The following is a 20,235-nucleotide window of genomic DNA, read 5'->3' as shown; positions in this document are numbered from 1 at the left end:
AAGTATTCTATTAGGTATTATATTATCAATCTTTGAATCTCACCTAAAGTTTATAGTGTTAGTCACTTGTTCCAATTAAGCAACAAAGGTAGAGACATAGATTTCAGCGTGCAAATTTAAATAAAACAAACATTCAGCACAGCCATCAGTCCTTAATATATTAGAACATGCTTGCTTACGAGATTTGTCACACCTAGGTATGATAAACTTTGTTATAATGAAATTATATACAGAATGGTGACATATAACAATATATAAATTTATTCATAGTTTTATGCTATCCTTTTGTTTGATGTGATAAAATGCTTGAGAGATTATAGATGGAAGTTTCTGTCCCACCTGGTCCTACAGCCATTGAGTCCCAAATAAACCCAACTAGATCAGTCTATAGAGCAAGAGTCTCTTAATCTCAGGATAGTGAGCTCGAGCCCCATGTTGGGTGTCAAGAGATAAAACCAAAAGATAGGAAATATGCATTGGATCATGGTTCTATAAATTTCCACCCATAATTAGCAAGCCCAATTGTTTCTAGGCCATGATGACTCAGAATTAAATGGCAAAAGAGCATGGCAGAGAAAATTTTCCCAGCTCATTGCTCCAAGAAATCAGAGAAGGGACTGGCAAGAGGGTTCAGTGGATAAAGGTGCTTCGTTCCAAGACTTCTACCCATATGGTAGAAGAAGAGAACCAACTCTACAGGCTGTTACCTGACTTCCATAGATATGCCATGGCATGTCCACCCATAAATATGTGCACATGCATAAGCACACAGAAAACAAATAAAATATAATTAAACATTTCTCCACCTCTTAAGGGTTTAATCTTCATGATTCAGAGTAATATAGTGCCTAGAATATTTAGCCAGAAATAATTGTTTTGATGAATCCAGTAGCTGTAGCAGTTATAGACCCTAGAGGATAACCAATTACTGCTATTTTTCTAAACTAATGTAATGTCAAATTGTATTCCAAATAGCTATCTTCATACTTACAGATAAGTGTAGTTTCCACCCTTCGTTAAAGAAGCTTCTTTTTGTAACAGATGGGAAACTAATACAAATCTACCACTGATCATACACAGACAATAGAAATAATAAGGTGCATAGAACCAATTACTATTTGCAAAGCAATCTCTGCATCTAATGCTTAAGGAAAATTATGAAAGAAGGGGAAGCGATTTCAGATGGTGAGGACCAGGATGAAAACTATTAGAACACGTCCTCTAGACATGACAAAAAAGCTGAGCCCAGAAAATCTTAACAATATGGTTGCCTAAAAACAATCTGCATAATCACAGCCCCAGTTCATTTGCCAGCATAAATGAAGGAAATTCTACACAGTCCCATCCATCGATGAAGAGCTATAGACAGTCAATGGTAATCAGGGAAGGGAGAGTCAAGAACATTCTCCAGGAATTTGCTTCCATAAAGGTTGTCTAAGCCCCAAGTGGTTGGCTGTCAGCCCTATATACATGTACATAGAAGCTTTCCCAAATGAACTCACTAGGCACCACGGTCATATTCATTAGATCAGAGCTCTCGTGTTCTAATTGTCTTTGAAAATATTCTACAGAGACAGACAGAAGTGTACCTTACTAATATCCTAGATGATTCTAATCAAATTGTCAGTCAAGATTAATGATCAAATTCATATTAGATAAATGTCTATACTGCATGTATGCGTCAGAAAATATTTTGGCTCATTTGGTTCATGATTGAGATCTCAGATAATCCTGATGAATGTTAAAGATAGAGAATACTAGTCTAGCCGCATGAATTTAATGATTTTACTTATTGGAGAAGGTAGAATTTGAGAAAAAATATGTAAATGGATAAGAACGTAGTATCTAGAATTTTTCAGTAGCTGCAGTGCATAAATTTACCAACAGTTTCATTGCTCTTTCTAATCCCTTGCCATTTATCAATACGGATTCCCTCTGCACATCTGGAACTACTTGTGCTTGCTTGAGTGCAGACTGTCTTTTCAGATCTCTTTGATTTTGTAGGTGTTTTTCCTACCTTCTGCAATTCTTTTTGTCCCCTCTTCCTTGTGTAGCTAGTCTAGTCTCATCCTTGGAGTTTCACTCAAAACACACCTCATGGGGCTTTGTCTCTGCTTTAGAGCGTCTTTTGCTCTTCTTTCTCACCCTGGCATTTTGAAAATTTTATAAAGCAAAAAATAAAAAATGAAGTACATACTCAATCTCTGAGAGTATCTGGACAAAGCATAAGCAAGAACATCAATGAACTATTTTGAGAAAAGCACAGGCTTTTTCATAAACTGTAAGTATTACACTGCAAAGCACAAAGATGTCGTATAACTGCTGCCCGGGGTTAGTTTACTGGTGGAAGCAAGAGTAGTAGAAAAATTGTTTTTTTTTCTCAATAATCTCTATTTTCAGGACTTTTCTATTGCCTTTGCTTTTGTTGTAGGGCTGTTGGCTGCTTAATGGGAAAAAGGAGAAAACACTGTAAGGAAGAAAGGGAAGTAAAAGATTTTTACCAAAGAAAAAAATTGTAGGTTAGGATTTTAAATTACCTTCTAATTTATCTGTATTATTCTTATTTCAATTGGTGTGAAATAAAACCCTCTTTCACAGTTACAAGGTATATCAATCTTAATTGTGGAAATTAAGGAATGTGAAGCCTCTGCTGCATTGTTCATCGTTAGGACGAAGATAATAATGTATGCTGCTTCTGTTAGCTTTCTCCTCTTAATTTGGTCCAGGACACAAGCTCAAGGAATGGTAGTGGTAACTTTTAAGGGTCTTCTTCAGCCTCAACTACTATAACTAAGATAATCCCTTCCAGAGAGGTCTAGAGGCTAACACAATGTAAGTAGTCTTTCACAGGTATGCCCAGAGGCTAACAAAATGTTGGTAGTCCCGCACAGGTATGCCTAGAGTCTTGTCTCCTAAGTGATTCTAGAACCACCAAATTGAAAATTAGTATTCGTCATTACAGTACTATTCAGAATTAATTACATCTATTTACGATAAAATAGTGTGACATGGAACTCCACAATTTTTCAAATGCATAGTTAGATTTATCTCATCTATTTTACAATCAGTTTCAGCATGTCGTTTTGTCTCAGTGACCTCTATTCCCTAGACGTTTCTATTGCCTTTGCTTTTGTTGTAGGGCTGTTGGCAGCAAGCTGCACGTTAGTGTATAAAAAGTACACCCTCTTTCCTCAGTAAGTCATGAAGTTTCAATTTCCTACTTAAAAAGTGAAGAGTAAGCTATTATTTATCCCACGTGTCTATTTGAGACTATTAAATGAGTAACACCTGGATAAGTATCCTAACTGCTTTGGATGTCACGTTTGCTGGAAATCATTACCTGACTCCCAATCTGCTTTGAGTTGGTGCTTTTATACCCTATCGTATTAACCGAGTGTGGTTTTTATTGTAATTGGGACTTTGTGTATGTCGTTTTCGGTGTCTTTGTGTAAGAAAATGTGATATATCAGGCTGTGCAGGTTGACTATTAATCCGTTAAAAAGGACAAATTACTTGATGGCTGTCTTGCTCCTGTTCTTTTGCTATGACAAGACACTAAGACCAAGACAAATTATGAAAAGAAAATAGGATTTAATTGGCTCTTGCTATGGTTTTAGAGGTTTAGTGCATGAGCATCATGGCAGAAAATAGACAGGGTGCTGAAGCAGTAGCTCAGGGCTTTATTTCCTGACCTACAGGCAATAAGAGAGAGAGAGAGAGAAATAGAGAGAGAGAGAGAGAGAGAGAGAGAGAGAGAGAGAGAGAGAGAGAGAGAGAGAGAGAGTTTTAAACCTTTTTAAATCTCAAAGACACTCTCTTGCTGCACCTCCTCCATTAAGACAACACCTTCTCCCATAGGGCCCCACTTCCTAATCCTTCCCAAAGAGTTCTGCTTTCTGGAGTCTAAGCCATTTTCATTAAAATCTACCATAAAACATCTTACCAAATATTTCCAAGCTAACCTCTACCCACACTTGAAAGAAGCAGGTTTAAAGCAACAAACAGAAACTCACATATCAGTTGACTAAAGCTCATTGCTGCTTACTTGACTACACTTTGTGGCACACAACCCTGTTGGTGCAATGTTTTCTAACCTATATGATTTTTTTCCCCTTGTTGATAAGATTCGCCTTTTCTGTAGAGTATGAAACAGAACTGCTCAGCTGGCCAGGGCTAGTTTTTTTAAATGTATCGAAGTGAAGGTTGAGGCAGCTCATACTCTTGTTAGATGTCTTCTTTAAATTGTTACAGTTATACTTGAAAGATTGAGGTTATGTTTCGCACTTTAAAGATCGAGACTGGCAAAATAGCCCGTAGGATGGAGAGCCTCTGTGAATACTGTGTCAGATGTCTGCGAGAGGCCCTGATTGTTTATTTTTGAGTTTCTTTCCCTCTGAGGAAAGTGTGAGTTGCCATTACAGCATTCCACAGGGAGGGGTGGCAGGCAGCAGGCATCCTTTAGGGTAACCTTCCCCCTGAGGCAATACCACTTCTTTTATATGGCTAGTAACTCTGTGAGTTGTATCCACCAGGGTCATGGTTTTAGGGCTTGAACAAATCAACTAAGTGGATCATTCTGGAACAAGTCAAATTGTATACAAAGTTATCAGCTCAGTTTGCACTCATAAAATTCAGTTCACACCAGCAAGAAAATATTAAATATCCCAGATAAATTACCCAGGAAAAATAAATGGGAAAAATGTGTCACATCACATCAGGACTAGGATAGAGTGAAAGGAAGTTTGAAGAACAGTAATTGGAATTAAAATTTTTGCTTTTTAAAGTAATTTAAACTGTTTCCCTGGCATTTTTAGACCAAGATACTCTGTCTAACCAACATTTCTGGTACTAGTTTATTACTATTTTACTGCTTGTTTGTTTTGCTCAGGATGATTTAAAATATATATTCTTTATTTTAACAGATTTAGTTTCTTGGATTCTTAGGTCACCAAAACCAGGAATGTGAAAACTCTCTTCCCTTGTTTATTGTATACATATAAATAAAACCAACATTTGAAATGGGCAGTTTGAGAGACTGCACAACCCTTTACTGTCTCATCATTGACAGTTTTTCACAATCACACATGAAATCTTAAAATACATCTAATTTAAACTTACATGACTTTCATTACATGGCCATTCTTTTGTGAAATAATAAAATACATAAAGTCATTTAAAGTATTTATGGGGTGAAGTGTGATATAAACACATCCAGGTAAGAAAATAATGTTTTAAGTAGAATACCTACACCTATTTTTCTTTAAAATTTTTCTTTATTTATTGAAAATAGGTTCTTCTCTCATACAGTACATCCTGACTACAGTTTCTCCTCCTATCATTCCTCCAGTTCTCCCCCACCTTCTCTCTCCCTCAGATCCACTACACCCTCCACTTTCTCTTCAGAACAGAGTAGGCCTCCAAGAGACAGAAGTCGAACAGGAAAAAACAAGATGCATTAAGACTAGGCAAAAACCTCCGTTCAAGGCTCGACAAGTCAAACCTATAGGAGGACAAGAGTTCCATGAGCAGTCAAAAGAGTCAGAGATACACCTGCTTCTACTGTGGAGAGTCCCACAACATACTAAGCTGATCTACATAGATAATTTAGCTACCGTTAAAGGTTAGGCTCACCACCAAAAATAATACCTACTGTTGATTGGCTCTATGTTGCAGTGTTTATCCTTCATTAAAAGTCATAGTAGAAAACTACTATTCTTCTAAAGTCCATGTTTTAACAACTGTTTCTATGTTTTGATATGAGTCCTTTAGAAACAAAATGGATGATGCTCCTTTCATCTTCTCAGCTACTAAGAATCACAGCATCTCCACATTATCCCACTTGAGTTTGGAAGACAACAATAGTAAAAGAATAGTAAAAGAAACCTTTTCTAAAAGTATTCCCTATTAAATGTATCCATTTTCTTCCTTCCTTCCTTCAATTTCTTTCTTCTTCCCTCTTTTTTGTCTTTCTTTCCTTCTTTCACATATTTGTTTGTTGGCTTCAGATGGAAATATAAAGCTTAATTAATAATAGAACATTGTGGTCACTCATCATGCAATCCTCCCTCTTGCTGTCACTCACAGAGGAGGCCTATGGACTGGGAACATCAGTGTACAACTTCCTCAGCCAGCACAACACTACTGCACCATCTGCGCAATTCTACTTGCTTACATTGCTTCCTTTGCTTTCCTCTTAGAACCTAAGACTTAGAACGTAAAACCTTGATGGAAGATCTATGTCATAATTACCTTACTTCGGTGTCTATGGATTATATATAGAATCTGCTGGAAGCTATCTACTGCAGAATTTTCAAGCCCTCCAAGAACAAAAGAACATGAGAAAAGTTAAGATATTTTCTTATTCACAGTAAAATATTGGTTATAGAATAACAGGGGCATTCTATAGATGCCTGGCACTATTGGGACACACTGCTGAAGTAAGCTGAGATCTTGAAACTACATAAAAATGACTTTTTCAACACAGATATACTTGCTGTCTGAAGTTTTACCAAGAAAATGCTGTATTCTTATCAAGTTTTCATTGATAAGTGAAGTTAAGTTAGTGCCAGAGAGATTCAGAATGATCCAAGAGGACAGGAATTGCTTTTTGGGCAACTGTAGCCAAAAGATGCTCTTGTGTGAGAATGTACAGAGGAATCAGGAGGAAAATTCCAAACGTTCACCCCTGAGTACAAAATCTATCAGTAGAGCAGTGAGATGTGCACTCAGCGCACAGTCACTGTCATCTCTACTTTCTGTTATACCGGTTCCAGCCTAAAAGTCTCAACTTCAGCCCTTGAAGGAAAATGTTATCCAGAGGGTTTCTCTTCCAACTTCAGTCTTCTTAAAATTATGAAATTTTAACACCGTTCCCCAAGAACTCCTCAGTCCTTGTTCGGACAGGCTCTCTGTGGCCAGTTTTTTTGATTTGCTTTATTTGTATTATCCAATTCATGTTTCTCTAGAGGCTTAGTTAGGGTTTCTGTTGGTATGAAGAGACAGCATGACCACAGCAACTCTTATTAAGGAAAACATGTAATTCAGTGGCTTACAAAAGCAGAGCTTTAGTCCGCTATCATCACGGTGGGAAAAGTGGTAGCATACAGGCAGACAAGATGCTGGAGACAGAGAGTTCTATATCTTGGCTTGAAGGCAACAGGAAGTGGTCTGTGTCACTAGGAGTGGCTTGAGCATCTGAGACCTCAAAGTCCACCTTCACAATAATACACTTCCTCTAAGAAGACCACACCCACACCCACTAACAGTGCCATTCCCTTTGGGGGCCTTTTTTTTTTAACCACCACGTATATGCTGACTTAGCTCATGTTTTCTTTCTTACAACTTTTCTTCTTCCTGCCTCTCTTCATACTTGACTCTGAAGGAGCTATTGTGTGGTAAAATATAGGATAGGCTCTCTTTTAGGCTCTTCTTACTCATCAACAACCTGCCTTGGATATCTATTCATTATGACACCCTCACATCTTTTTGATATGAAAACAAAGCCCTGTAACACTGATGTGGGAGTGTCATATATCAATCTGTTGATTTCATTGGTTAAACAATAAAGAAACTGATTTGCCCTGATCGGTTAAAACATAAGTGGAGGAGTAAACAGAACAGAATGCTGGGAGGAAGAGGAAGTGAGCTCAGAGACGCCATGCTCCCCTCTCCCGGGCAGACGCCATCGATGAAGCTCCGACCCAGGATGGACATAGGCTAGAATCTTTCTGGTAAGTGCACCTTGGGGTGCTACACACAGATAATTAGAAATGGGCTAAATTAATATGTGAGAATTAGCCTAGAAGAGGCTAGATAGAAATGGGCCAAGCAGTATTTAAATGAATACAGTTTGTGTGTTGTTATTTCGGGCATAAGCTAGCAGGTATCTGGGGTGCTGGGGACACAGCCCTGCCACTCTTATTACAACATAACACAAACTGCACAACACTTTTCTCCAATATCTTTTCTCTTTCTTCCCTTGAATCTTTGCTTATCAAGTGACAGCATATACTGATTATAATACATATGTTGCCAAGAGTCTGGATTCCTACTTTCAAATATAGGCCATTTGTAACTAAGGAAAAATAAAAACAAATCTAAGTTTAAACTGTTGTTTCATTTGTTAAGGATACTAATGACTTAATGAAGAAAACACAGAGTGAAAACAAATGCTTGTATTTGACAACACCCATGTAAATAAGACCCTAATTGCCTGTTTGTTCTTATAGATGATGATATTAGTGACATTTTGACCCATCATTGATAATTTGGCACAAAAACTTTCTTTTACTGGAAGTATATGTGAAATATTCTATTTGAGATACTGAACTGTAACACTGTTTTTTATCATTGAGCAAAATTCTTATCATTGTAATTACTGATCATTGAACTCATGAATAAACGTGGGTTATTCATAAAACAAGCAATATAAATCATTTCAATAATAAAAGAGAGAGAGACAGAGAAAGAGAGAATATGAGGTATGAATTAGCTGCTGGGTTCTTTTAAATATTCTTTTCAATATTTTGTTTTTTAAAAGAGTGCTGGGTTTATCTTAAAATTGATCATGTTTTTTAGGAATGCATCTTTGTATAAATTGTAGTAAATTTGTATATTCCCACACTGAATAGTTTACCAGCCTGCTCACAGTAGCTCTGTTGGCTTGTGTAGGTTCTAGTAGAATATGAGGATAAACTCTTTTCAAGATTTTTTTTCAGAGGTTTGAAAGAACATGATTTGGGAAGGCAGTTTAATAAATGCAAAAGCCACCAGCTCTTTAAAGACAACTTCAAAACCATGTCAAGACTGCATGAAATTCCAATAACTCAAACATGAAAGTATATTACCTCGAAAAATATTATTGCTGGGTTAGTCGTATATGACAGTGCAGCAGACCAGTGAACAGCAAAAAAAATATCTTTCCCTTTCCAACAGATAAGGAGACAGCGAAGAAACATAAAAATGTGCTGCCCGAAGCAGCACTCTGAGCAGTAACTTGATGTCTCCCTTCATGTCATCTAGGCATCTGGATTAATCCTTCACTTAAAACACAGTGCTGTAAAAGACACCTATTCCAGTAATTAAGAAATGACATTGGCTGACTAAAAGGGGAGTTTGTGCAAATTTCATTGGTCATAATTTTGTGTATTGCATTTTTTACATGGGGGGTGGGTGAGAAAGAGTGGGACCAGACCATGATAATAAGTACAGAGGGGAGATACAAAATAATTCTTAGTATACAACAGCACATCCAAAGCCTTATAAAAGTTAATTTGGAAAAATAAAAGTCCAGAGCCTCAAGAAAACATATTGAGTTAACACTGTCAGTTGTACAGTTCAACACAGTAATCTGTACAGGATTTGTGCCAATAAAACCAACAATTATAGTCTATAAATCTTTCCATTACACATTGATTCAAATCCTAGTTTTCCCAATCATTGCTATTCCCTCTGGGTCAAGCCTTTATCATCTGCTACAAGGATTATTAATCTGCTTCTTCGTCACTCTGTGGCCATTCTTCTCTCTTCTTGAGTGATTTCATATATTTTCTAGCCAGAGCTAATTATGGAATCAATAACAGTTTATCAATCATAACTGCTCCCATTCCAGGCCGCACAGGTAAGGAGCCTTGGAACACTATTGGCAAGAAAAATCTCATGTGTTCTACTCCTGAGGCACCGCAGTTGACCTCAAAGTGCTTGACTGAGAATCTGGGTAGGGTAAAAAGGGGAAGAGTCTTTTAAAAGTTTATGATTAAGTGTTGGGCAAGGCCAAAAATATATTCCGTTATGTAGAGGAAAAATCTTATATGTTGGAAAGAGGCTAAGCCAAGTCCTGGATATTAAATGTGGAGTTGGACAATCTCTTGCTGAAGTTTCTCTTGAGATGATGACATGGCCAAACAGGGTAGAAAAGAAAATGGGAGATACATAAGAGTTGGGCCCTTACTAATGTGCTGCAAACCTTAACAAAACTCTTCACGCAACCTCAAAAAAAAAAAAAAAACTTCTTTTCTTTTAAAATCTTTCAAAAAGGCTAGCAGCTGTAAGGATTTTATGAAGCAATACATTTTCTGTTTTGTAATAAATTCAATGGAAAAGAGATTTTACTCTGAAACCAATTTTTCAAGAGTGCACCTATTTTATAATTTGAGAGATGCCTGTATAAAAACCAATTTGTAGAAATGTCGGTCCTGGTATTTGCCAGATGCTGAGCCTTTCATTCTGAGATGTCTGTTTTCATGGTCAGTATTGTTTATGCCAAAGTAAATTCTTAAGGAAGTTGAATACTTAAATATATTTAGACAACAAGATAGTAGAAATTAGTCACAGAGAGGTGATGATATATAGTTCCTAGGGCTGTAGGAGACCAGTGAATGATCACAGTTCACAGATATTTCCTTTCTCTCCTTCACTTAAGAAAAAGAAAAAGGTTTCATTAATGACAACGCAAGTGTCTTCTTCCAAATGGCAATGCCACTGGCCCTGATCAAGGGTTTGACTTTCTGCTTGTTTAGAATGTGATAATGACAGAGAAAGTTGTCAAATCATTGGTGGATTATATGCCTGCTGAAAGTTAACAGCCCTAATCTGGTCACTGATTTATTGCTTCCAAGTTGGCTCGTTATTAATCTTTGCAAATATGCCTGATTAAGACACTTATAATCAAGATTAGCCCTGATGCTTCTAAGTCTTCAGAGAAAATGACAGTATGAAAGATCACATGTGCATTTTAATAGACAGAGTGATGTTCTACATATAGACTACTATGACGGAGTGATGTTCTACATATAGAGAGATGCACTATTGCAAAAGTAATCTAGAATCTTATTGAATAAAAGATAGAAAAGTACAAGGCAATGTATATAATAGTGCTTTATTGTCCTGGAGTTGATATTTCTGGAATAATATGTAAGATATTATTAATCATTATTGCTTCAAGTATATCTATGGGAGAGCATTCATATTTCAGCTCAACAACCTACCAGGCTATTTGAATTTTAAACTGTAAGCATGAATATTTTTATAATAAGATGCTAATTTAAAACATTGCTGTCTCCTGTTGGGGAGCTAGCTACAGTCTTCTGCTATACCAGCTGAGCTATTAAAGGGACACTACATGGGAAGTAGAAAAGACAAGATCTCCTGAGTAAATTGGGAGAATGGGGACCCTGGGAGAGGGTAGAAGGGGAGAAGAGAGGCAGGGGGAAAACAGAGAAAAATATAGAGCTCAATAAAAATCAATAAAAGAAAATTTAAGTTAAAAAATACTGTTATTTAGAGTGCAATTATTCATTATTAAAGCTTTAATCTTTGTGTGGTTTGAGAGTAATATGTTACTATAGGAGACAGTGGGTCTATAGAGGGACAACATAGCAGAGGTTGCCACTTCTACCTCTAGAGGTCTGATGGTTAGAGCAATGAACAGCACATTAAGATGACCTGAAGACTTGAAAAAACATCAGAATCAAGTGGAAAGTTAAGTGGTTTTCCAGTAAAATCTGGATAAGCTAGCTCATGGTATTATCACTGGGAGCAATCTAATTATAGTATTTTGCACCAAAATAAAAGGTAATTTTTAAAAGAAATCATCATCTTGAAACAGACATAGACATAAGCCTTAGATATGAAGCTCATGACTATATAGTCTCACATGGCTCAGTTTTTGGCAATCACTAGCTATGATAGTCCAAATGATCTAACTGGGTGGGAGAAAAATTATTTCTAAAACACAAAAGTCATATAACACTTCATTACTCAAAGATAGCATCTCTAGTCATAGTTTTACTTATGAATCAGTGAAATTACAGCAACAGGGATGTAATACATCCAGAAACTACATGATTCTCTTTCCTGATTAAATTTCTATTATAGATATTAGAATTTAATGTATGACAAAGCATGTAGATAGAAATTTGGATTGTGGGTTCTAATAAGTCATTTATAGGCAATAAGAAGAGAACACAAATTGTACACTACTCTAAGTTCTGGCAAGGAAATCTCAATGTGCCATTTCATCATCTACCTTCAGACTTCTTTGTCATGTCTACACCAGTGTTCCTTGTCATACTAATCTTCTTTCCATTCTAAGAGTCCCACAAGAATAGAACTTCTCTCCACTTTATAATGCAAGACCTATTATGTGGCAAGTTTCAGAGACTATCCCATGTAAAACAATAACACAAATCATAAATGCCATTCACTAAACTTTGTGACTATGAAGCCCAATGGAGAAAAAAATCTCTGAAAGTTTAATAAAAGCCATAGCAAAATATTAATATATATATAGACACACAGGGAGAATGTTTACTGTGGGACAATGGTCTTGTAACCTTTAAAGATTTGTCACTTGTATTGGTTTAATAAAATGCTAATTGGCCAGTAGCCAGGCAGAAAGTATAGGCAGGACAACCAGAATAGAAGAATTCTGGGAAGAGGAATGGCTCAGTCTGCAGTCATCACCCAGATGCAGAGGAAGTAAGATAAGAATGCCTCACTGATAAAAGGTACCAAGCCATGTGGCTAACACAGAGAAAAATTATGGATTAATTTAAGATGCAAGAGTTGGTTAATAAGAAGCCTGAGCTAATAGGCCAACCAGTTAATGTAGGCCTTTGTGTGTTTCTTTTGGATGGAACAGCTGCAGGACCTGGTAGGACAGAAACCTCTGTCAACAACTGGTGCCAATGTGGGAAACTACATCCACATAAAATCTGAGAGAGCTTGGGAAGTAATTATAGACACAAAAGAACAGAGTTAAACATGGCTTCTAGGTAGCAGCATTTTCTTGGGGGAGCTCTATTTGCTAGAGACAAGTAATCTCATTTAAGAGAGGCTTTCTGACTCAGTTGTAGCTCAAAAAACTTTGCAGCTTTTTAAAGAGGCTTTAAAAAGACCATCAAACACTTAAACTGTGTTTATGAAGAGCCAACAGCATGCTTCTTGGTTGTGTCAGGAACCTTGAAACTCCATAGAATTGTGGCAATAAGCATGGTTTCTGCCAATATCTCCACCATGAATCTAGACTCTCAGAAAATAAGGAATGGAGTGGACCCAGCTGTGAAAGCCCCAGCTTTAATGCTAGTCATATCACTTAGCAAATTATAGACTCATGTGGTCAGAAAAAGAGTGGTATACAGTAAAGATAGATTCAGACCAAAAAGAAAAGTCTAAATGGTTTACAGTGTGTTTAAAAATATATGTAGGCTTGAGAGAGAAAAAAAAAGGACAAAATCCTTAAAAAAAGAAACAAAGAGTGTAATAGAGTATGGTGGTATACACCTGTGGGAGGTCCTTCTGTCTATGTGTTGCTTTTATTGGTTAATGAATAAAAAGCTGGCTTGGCCTATATCATGGAAGGAGGAAGGCAGAGTTAGAGAGATGCCATGGAGCTGCTGGAGCTAGATGCTGAGAATTTTAACTGGTAAGCCACAGCCATGTGATGACATACAGATGAATAAAAATGGGTTAAACTAATGTAATAGTTAGCCAATAAGAAACTAGAGCTAATGGTCCAAGCAGTGATTTAATTAATGTAGTTTCTGTTTTATTATTTCAGGTCTAAACTGTCCAGGCATTTGGGAAGAAAAAGAGACCCTTCCCTCAACACATGCCTTTAATCCCAGCACCTTGGAGAAAGAGGCAGGCAGATCTCTGTAAATTCAAAGAAAGCTTGCTCTACATAGTGAGTTCCAGGACAACCAAAGATACAGAAAAATTCTGTCTCAAAAAATTAAAAATAAAAATAAAAGAAATAGAGTTTAAAATAAAGCCATGTAAAGATTGAAAATACACAGAGAATCTGGATACTGTATGTCTTTGTGTTTTCTTTGAATTTCTTTATGGCTGAAGAAGGAGCAACAGCTGCTAGAAGACATTTGATTATAAATACTGCTAGATGAAGATGAATTAAGCCTATATATTTTGAAAATTCCTTGGGTTCAAAATTTATGTCAAAAGATATGTTACTTTGGAGAAGAAGTTTAGCTTTTGTTTCCACAGGAAATGAGAGGCTATGGATTCATTCTTGGTTAAGCAAAATCAGGTTTGATAAAGGAAGACTCCCAAAAAAAATCTCCAATAGGAGCAGATGTCCTGGATTCAGAGGACCTCTGTTGGAGTTTCCACTGAGTTAAACTTTCAGAACAGCCTCAAGACATCTGGCTGAGATGATAAGGCCTCACAGAATTTTCCAGTCAGGACTTGACCATAATCCTAAATTTTTTGTAGGTCCCATAAAATTATCAGTGCCTCCAGTCATCAGGGAGAAGCCTAGAAAACTATGCCCACATTGTCAAAAAATGGATTATGGATGTTTGTCTTTGTTTAGAGTGTTGTTTACAAGTCATTGTGGATAGTGGTCAGGGGAAAAAAAGGATATTAGATTCAGATGTCTTGTTTTGAAAAGAAAAAAAGAGGAGGAAAGTACTGTGGGGCAACGGTTTTGTAACCTTTAAAGATTTGTCACTTGTACTTGTTTAATAAAATGCTGATTGGCCAGTAGCCAGGCAGGAAGTATAGGAAGGACAACCAGAATAGAAGAATTCTGAAAAGAGTAAGGCTCAGTTTGCAGTCATTACCCAGATGCAGAGGAATTAAGATGAGAATGCCTCACTGATAAAAGGTACCAAGCCTTGTGGCTAACACAGACAAGAATTATGGGTTAAATTAAGATTTAAGAGTTGGTTGATAAGAAGCCTAAGCTAATAGGCCAACCAGTTTATAATTAATGTAGTCCTCTGTGTATATCTTTGGGACTGAACAATTGCGAGACTGAGCGGGACAGAAACTTCTGTCAACAAATGCTAGTCAATGACAAGGATTAATCATGTGAATATACCAATTCTTACATATTTAAGTTATAAATTATTTGAAGCCTTAATCAAGTTCCAAATAGGATTAATGTGGATGGGGGAGGAACACTTAAATGCTTCTCTAGGTTTAATTGAAGTAGCAACATTATTTATGAGAATCAGAACCTGGAAACAACCTAGACGTCTTTCTACCAAAGAATGGATAATGAAAATGTGGTACATTTACACAATGGTATAACACGGTGGTTTAAAAAAAATAGACATTGTCCTTAGCTTCTCAGCAGCCCTCATTGTCCGCCTTATTCAGAGTCCGGTTTTATCCCATGCTTTTTCAGTCACAGTCCAGCTGGCCTTGGTGAGCTCCAATAGATCAGCCCCACTGTCTCCGTGGGTGGGTGCACCCCTCGTGGTCCTGAGTTCTTTGCTCATGTTCTCCCTCCTTCTGTCCCTGATCCTACTTCATGTCCTGGCTTTGTGGGAGCCTAGCCAGTTTGGATGTTCTCCTTCCTAGACCAGGATGGAGGGGGGAGGACTTTGGACTTTCCACAGGGCAGGGAACCCTGAGTGCTCTTCAGACTGTAGAGGGAGGGGGAGAGGAGTGGGGGGAGGGGGAGAGGAGTGAGGGGAGAGGGAGAGGAGTGGGGGGAGGGGGGAGGAGTGGGAGGCTGGGAGGAGGCAGAAATTTTTTTTCTCAATAAAAAAAAATAGACACCTTGAAATTTGCGGGCAAATATACGGATCTAGAAAAAAACATATTGATTGAAGTAACTCAGACCCAGAAAGACAAATATAATATGTATTCAATCATAAGTGGCTTTTAGACATAAAGAAAAGAAAAAAAAAACAGCCTATGTTCACAACCTGAGAGAACATGGACAACAAAGAGGATCATAAGAGAGACATACATGAATCTACACATAGGAAGGAGAAAAAGACAAGAACTTCTGAGTAAATAGGGAGTGTGAGGGTCACAGAAGAAGGTAGAAGGGGAGAGTTAGGCAGGGGAGGAATGGAAAAAATGTATAGCTCAATAAAATCAATAAAAAGGGGAAAATATGGTTTTATAGTTTTACTTTAATATTTAATTAATATACTCACTAAAAATATGTAGACGTTGAGGCTGGAGTGATGGCCCAGGAGTTAATGGCAGACACTGCTTTTTTGCAGAACACCCAAATTTGGTTCCCAGCACCCAGGTGGAGCTGCTCAAAACCTCCTAAAACTTCAATTTCAGCATATGCCAAGCCCTCTTCTAGCCTGCAGTCATAATCACATGCTCATAGATAACCACCCACACATGTACACACACACACACACACACACACACACACACACACACAATTTTCAAGTGAATTTAATCTCACGTTCAACTCCCTGGTCCTCTGACTTTTATAATCTTTCTGACCCCTCTTCCACAGTGTTTTCTGAGCTTTAGGTGCAGGAATTGTTTAGCAGATCTATCTAGAGACTGGGCCTCACAACACTGCATTTTGATTGGTTGTTGTTTTTTTGTAGCGGTCAGTCTGTTTCAAAGGGAAGTTTCCTAGGAATGCATATGTATACCCATATACATAAACATAGCAATGATTAATGAGAAAAAAGACATGTAATTGAAAGATAACGAGGAGGGATACATAGGAGTAGTTGGAGGCTAGAAAGGGATATATATATATATATATATATATATATATATATATATTCTCAGAAATTAAGAGAAGCATTAAAATGAATGTAAAAAATAATAAAATAAATATTTTTAATATATGCAAAATTGATTCCTAATTTTTATCTAACTTGCTTTGACCACTTCTTTTTCATTTCAGCAAGTGGCAAATCCATTTCTTTCTAGATATTTAACTCTAAAAACGATCTGACATCAAATTGCTAAGCAATTTCCATTTCATGTACTACAATGTTCTATGTATGTGGAATCCAGCTATGAATGAAACAAGCAAAGGTCAGATGATCAAACCAGTCACACGTATAATCTTTTTCTTTCCCCAGCAGCTAGCATAGCTGCATCCTTTAGCAAGTCCTTTCATGTGTCCTGTGAAACATTACAAGCAGCTCCAGTGCTTTCTTCAGTCTTATTCCCATCGGAGAGATCTATGATGCTGTCATCTTTCTGATGATCTAGTCAGCATTTTACATATCTTCCTTTGGCCCAACTTTCCCTACAGCAGTGCTTCTCAGCCTTCCTAATCCTGCATCCCTTTAATACAGTTCCTCGCACTCTAGTGATCCCCCACCAGAAAATTCCCCCGTTGACACTGTTATGAATTGCAACGTAAATATCTGATAAGGAGCATATCTGAGATGCGGCCTGGGTGGAGGTGGTGACCCATAGGTTGAAAATCCCTACTTGACAGCTTTATCGTCCTGTCCCACTCAGAAAGGTTCTTTTGAAATATGTCAGAAATGTGACTTTTTGTGATTGGTTTTCATCTCCCTCAAAGCAGGCTTTGAGATTCTTATCTTGTCCTGCATGTTCTCTATCACCCCTGCTTTCTTTCTGAACTCCTCCCTTGCTTTTGTCTCCTAGTACGATCTGGTCCTCCACACTGATCACTGTACACATCCATGGAAAACCAAAGATATTCCCACTTCAAGACCGTCACCCTCCCTAAAAATACTCTATTTAGAGAGATGACTATGATTCTCTTTCTCATATCGTTCATAACTGGCCTCAAATATCAGCCTGTCCAAAGGAGTTTCCTGAACCTCCGTAGAAAATAAACCCTACCCTCTGTTTTTCTGTTCTCTCTGGACTTATGTTCACATCACACGTAGCAATTATTGCTATTGCTCCTCTCTTCCTTGAACGGGCGCTCCAGGAGAACAGGACTTGGCTTCCCTCATAAATGAATTCCCAGTCTGCTGAGCAGTATAGATAATAAATAGTTGTTGGATTATTTATTTAAAATGTAACAATTTAACCCACTTCCTTACAAAGAAATGACTGAAGGAATCGATTATTTGGTGTCCTTAATGTCCACTTAGTTTTTGTACCAGAAAAAAAAAATGATCTTTCCTTTCAGGTTTACTATTTCTGTGAGCATGCAATCAACTCTTAGTTAGACAAAATTTTCTTTTTATTTTGTCTGATATCCAAACATAGTCTTCTTTTTTTTTGCTCATCATTGGTTAACATTGATCATCTGTCTATAAAGCTATTGGATTGAGACCTATGTAATGGTACATTAAATCTAGATTTTAGATGCCATTGAGTGAATACTGAGAGACTTTCGGTATCTGCTCAAGCAGGCCACATTTAATTGTTTAAATTCTTTTCTTTTGGGTAGAATTTGGATCCCTGAGCTTTTTTTTTTTTTATTTTGATTTGTTTATTTGTTCTTTTTCTCTGTGTAACAGTCCTTGGAACTCAGTCTCATAGTCCAGGCTGGCCTCGACCCACAGAAATTCACCTAACTTTGCCTCCCAAGTGCTGGGATTAAAGGCGTGCACCACCACTGCCCAGCTAATCTCTAAGTTTTTATTTTATTTATTTTAAGTTTTAATTTTTATTTATTTTACTTTATCTTATTTTATTATTGCTTTTATTTCTCATTTATCATTTTTTCCCAATGGTGATTCCTTTCTCCCCACTGATCATAGATTTCAGTTTTTCCTTGCAACCCAAAGAGAAAGAGGAGAAAGGAATAGTTTCTTATATACTTCAAGGGATTTAAGTTGGAATATTTAGAGAGACAAATACTGGAATACATTTAACAGTCTAGGATATTTTTCCCCTTTGACATGTTTGTCCTCATGTGCTTCCTCCTCTTACTGGCTTTCCTTGAATGTTACAGCTCTTTGCATACACAAGATGCAGGTGAAATATCCAGTAAGGAAAGTAAAACCATATTCCAGCAAGATATTGCTGAGCTTTAATCATCTATGGCAATAGGCAATTTTTTATTGGCAAAATACATGGTACATTATCCAAGTCTTGAATATATGTATTTATGGCACTTTTCATGAGCATTCAATTTTATCTGGCAAATGCCTGTGGTGTGTAATGGGCATAGTGTGTAATACTGTGAGCAAGATGACATTTAGTTATTTCATCCTATCTTTGAGGTCCTTGAAAACTGCAGGCTCCTGGCAATATATAAGCTGGATTTTGATATATTTTCATAACGAACAAGGACTAAATTTCAAAAGCATTAGAGCTACATAAAATTTTGGAAATGACATAACAACATTTTTATTCATAGAAAATAAAAGTTAAATCCTGTGATGCTCAAGTGAGTACCTGGTGGGCAGATGGGCATTTAATGGCAGAGTTATCCCATTCACCAATCCCTCCGGTTTTTACATTTCTGCCAAACGTCATCACTGATTACAGATATTGAGTTAAATCAGAATTTTCAGAAGAGGAAAGCTCAATACTTTGAAATAAATATTAAAGTGTTGTGTTTGAATCTTGGAGGAATCCACTTTCAGCTTAATAAAAATGTGTGCTTGTTATGATGGAGCCAAGACTGAAATAAGCAATCTAGGTCTAAGATCTACACACCCTGCCTTCTTATCAGCATCTACACGGCAGGCTGCTGTCTCTACAGCTGTAAGAGTGGAATACTTTTTAGTTAAAGATGTTTTCTGTTAGGCTGGCTCTCTTGAAGACAGGATTTCAGATTCTTCATTCAATAGTCTTTTTAACATGCATTGCCTACAGCTAGTGAAAAACTGGTTTAATTCCTTTTTCTAAAGGTCATGTAAACATGTATGCTTAGTGAATTAGATGCAAATTCAATTCCCTGGGCTCAGCGCTTCCTAGTTAAGTTCCTTTCCTATTCTTCACATGTAAGCCCACATCGAATGGCAGCATATTGACTTTGGAGCTAAGGTGAAAATCACAATAAAAACCAAAATGCTTGGCATTTGCTCTATGAAGCAAACTGAGAGAGAAAGAGTTTAACGAAAAGAATAGTCTTTATAGGAGTATTTTCGTGATATTATTACTCTTCTTTTATTAGATATTTGGATGGGTTTTCCTTTTTTGAACTCTTTTTAGATTGGTTTCAACACAGGATATCAAATTAAATAAGAGATATTTAATTATACAGCACAGGTTTAAAATTATAAAGAGATGGAATTAGTAATGAAATTCAAAATCCATCCGCCTGTATAAAATTCAAAGACGCTTAGAAAATAGTATGCACGTTACATTTAGAATTTTGTCATTGGTTGCAAATTAAGCTGAGATCACAATTAATTTTGAGTGTTTGAGTGGTAAATGGCTAATAACTTTACATTTTTCTTCATGCATTTCTCTGTTTTCTAGATTGGCTGCCGTGAATTACGTTGCCCTTTGTTAATAAGTAACCCGTAGTTAAAACAAGATCGGTTCCAGCATTTCTGTTCTTGGATAGGTGTAAGTCCTCCCCTTGATGTGAAAAACTAAAATTTGTTTCAGTTT

This window comes from Microtus pennsylvanicus, chromosome 2 (assembly GCF_037038515.1).
Source record: "Microtus pennsylvanicus isolate mMicPen1 chromosome 2, mMicPen1.hap1, whole genome shotgun sequence".
NCBI classification, from domain to species: domain Eukaryota; kingdom Metazoa; phylum Chordata; class Mammalia; order Rodentia; family Cricetidae; genus Microtus; species Microtus pennsylvanicus.
The sequence above is the reverse complement of the archived record's forward strand: the minus strand, read 5'-3'. Positions refer to the sequence as shown.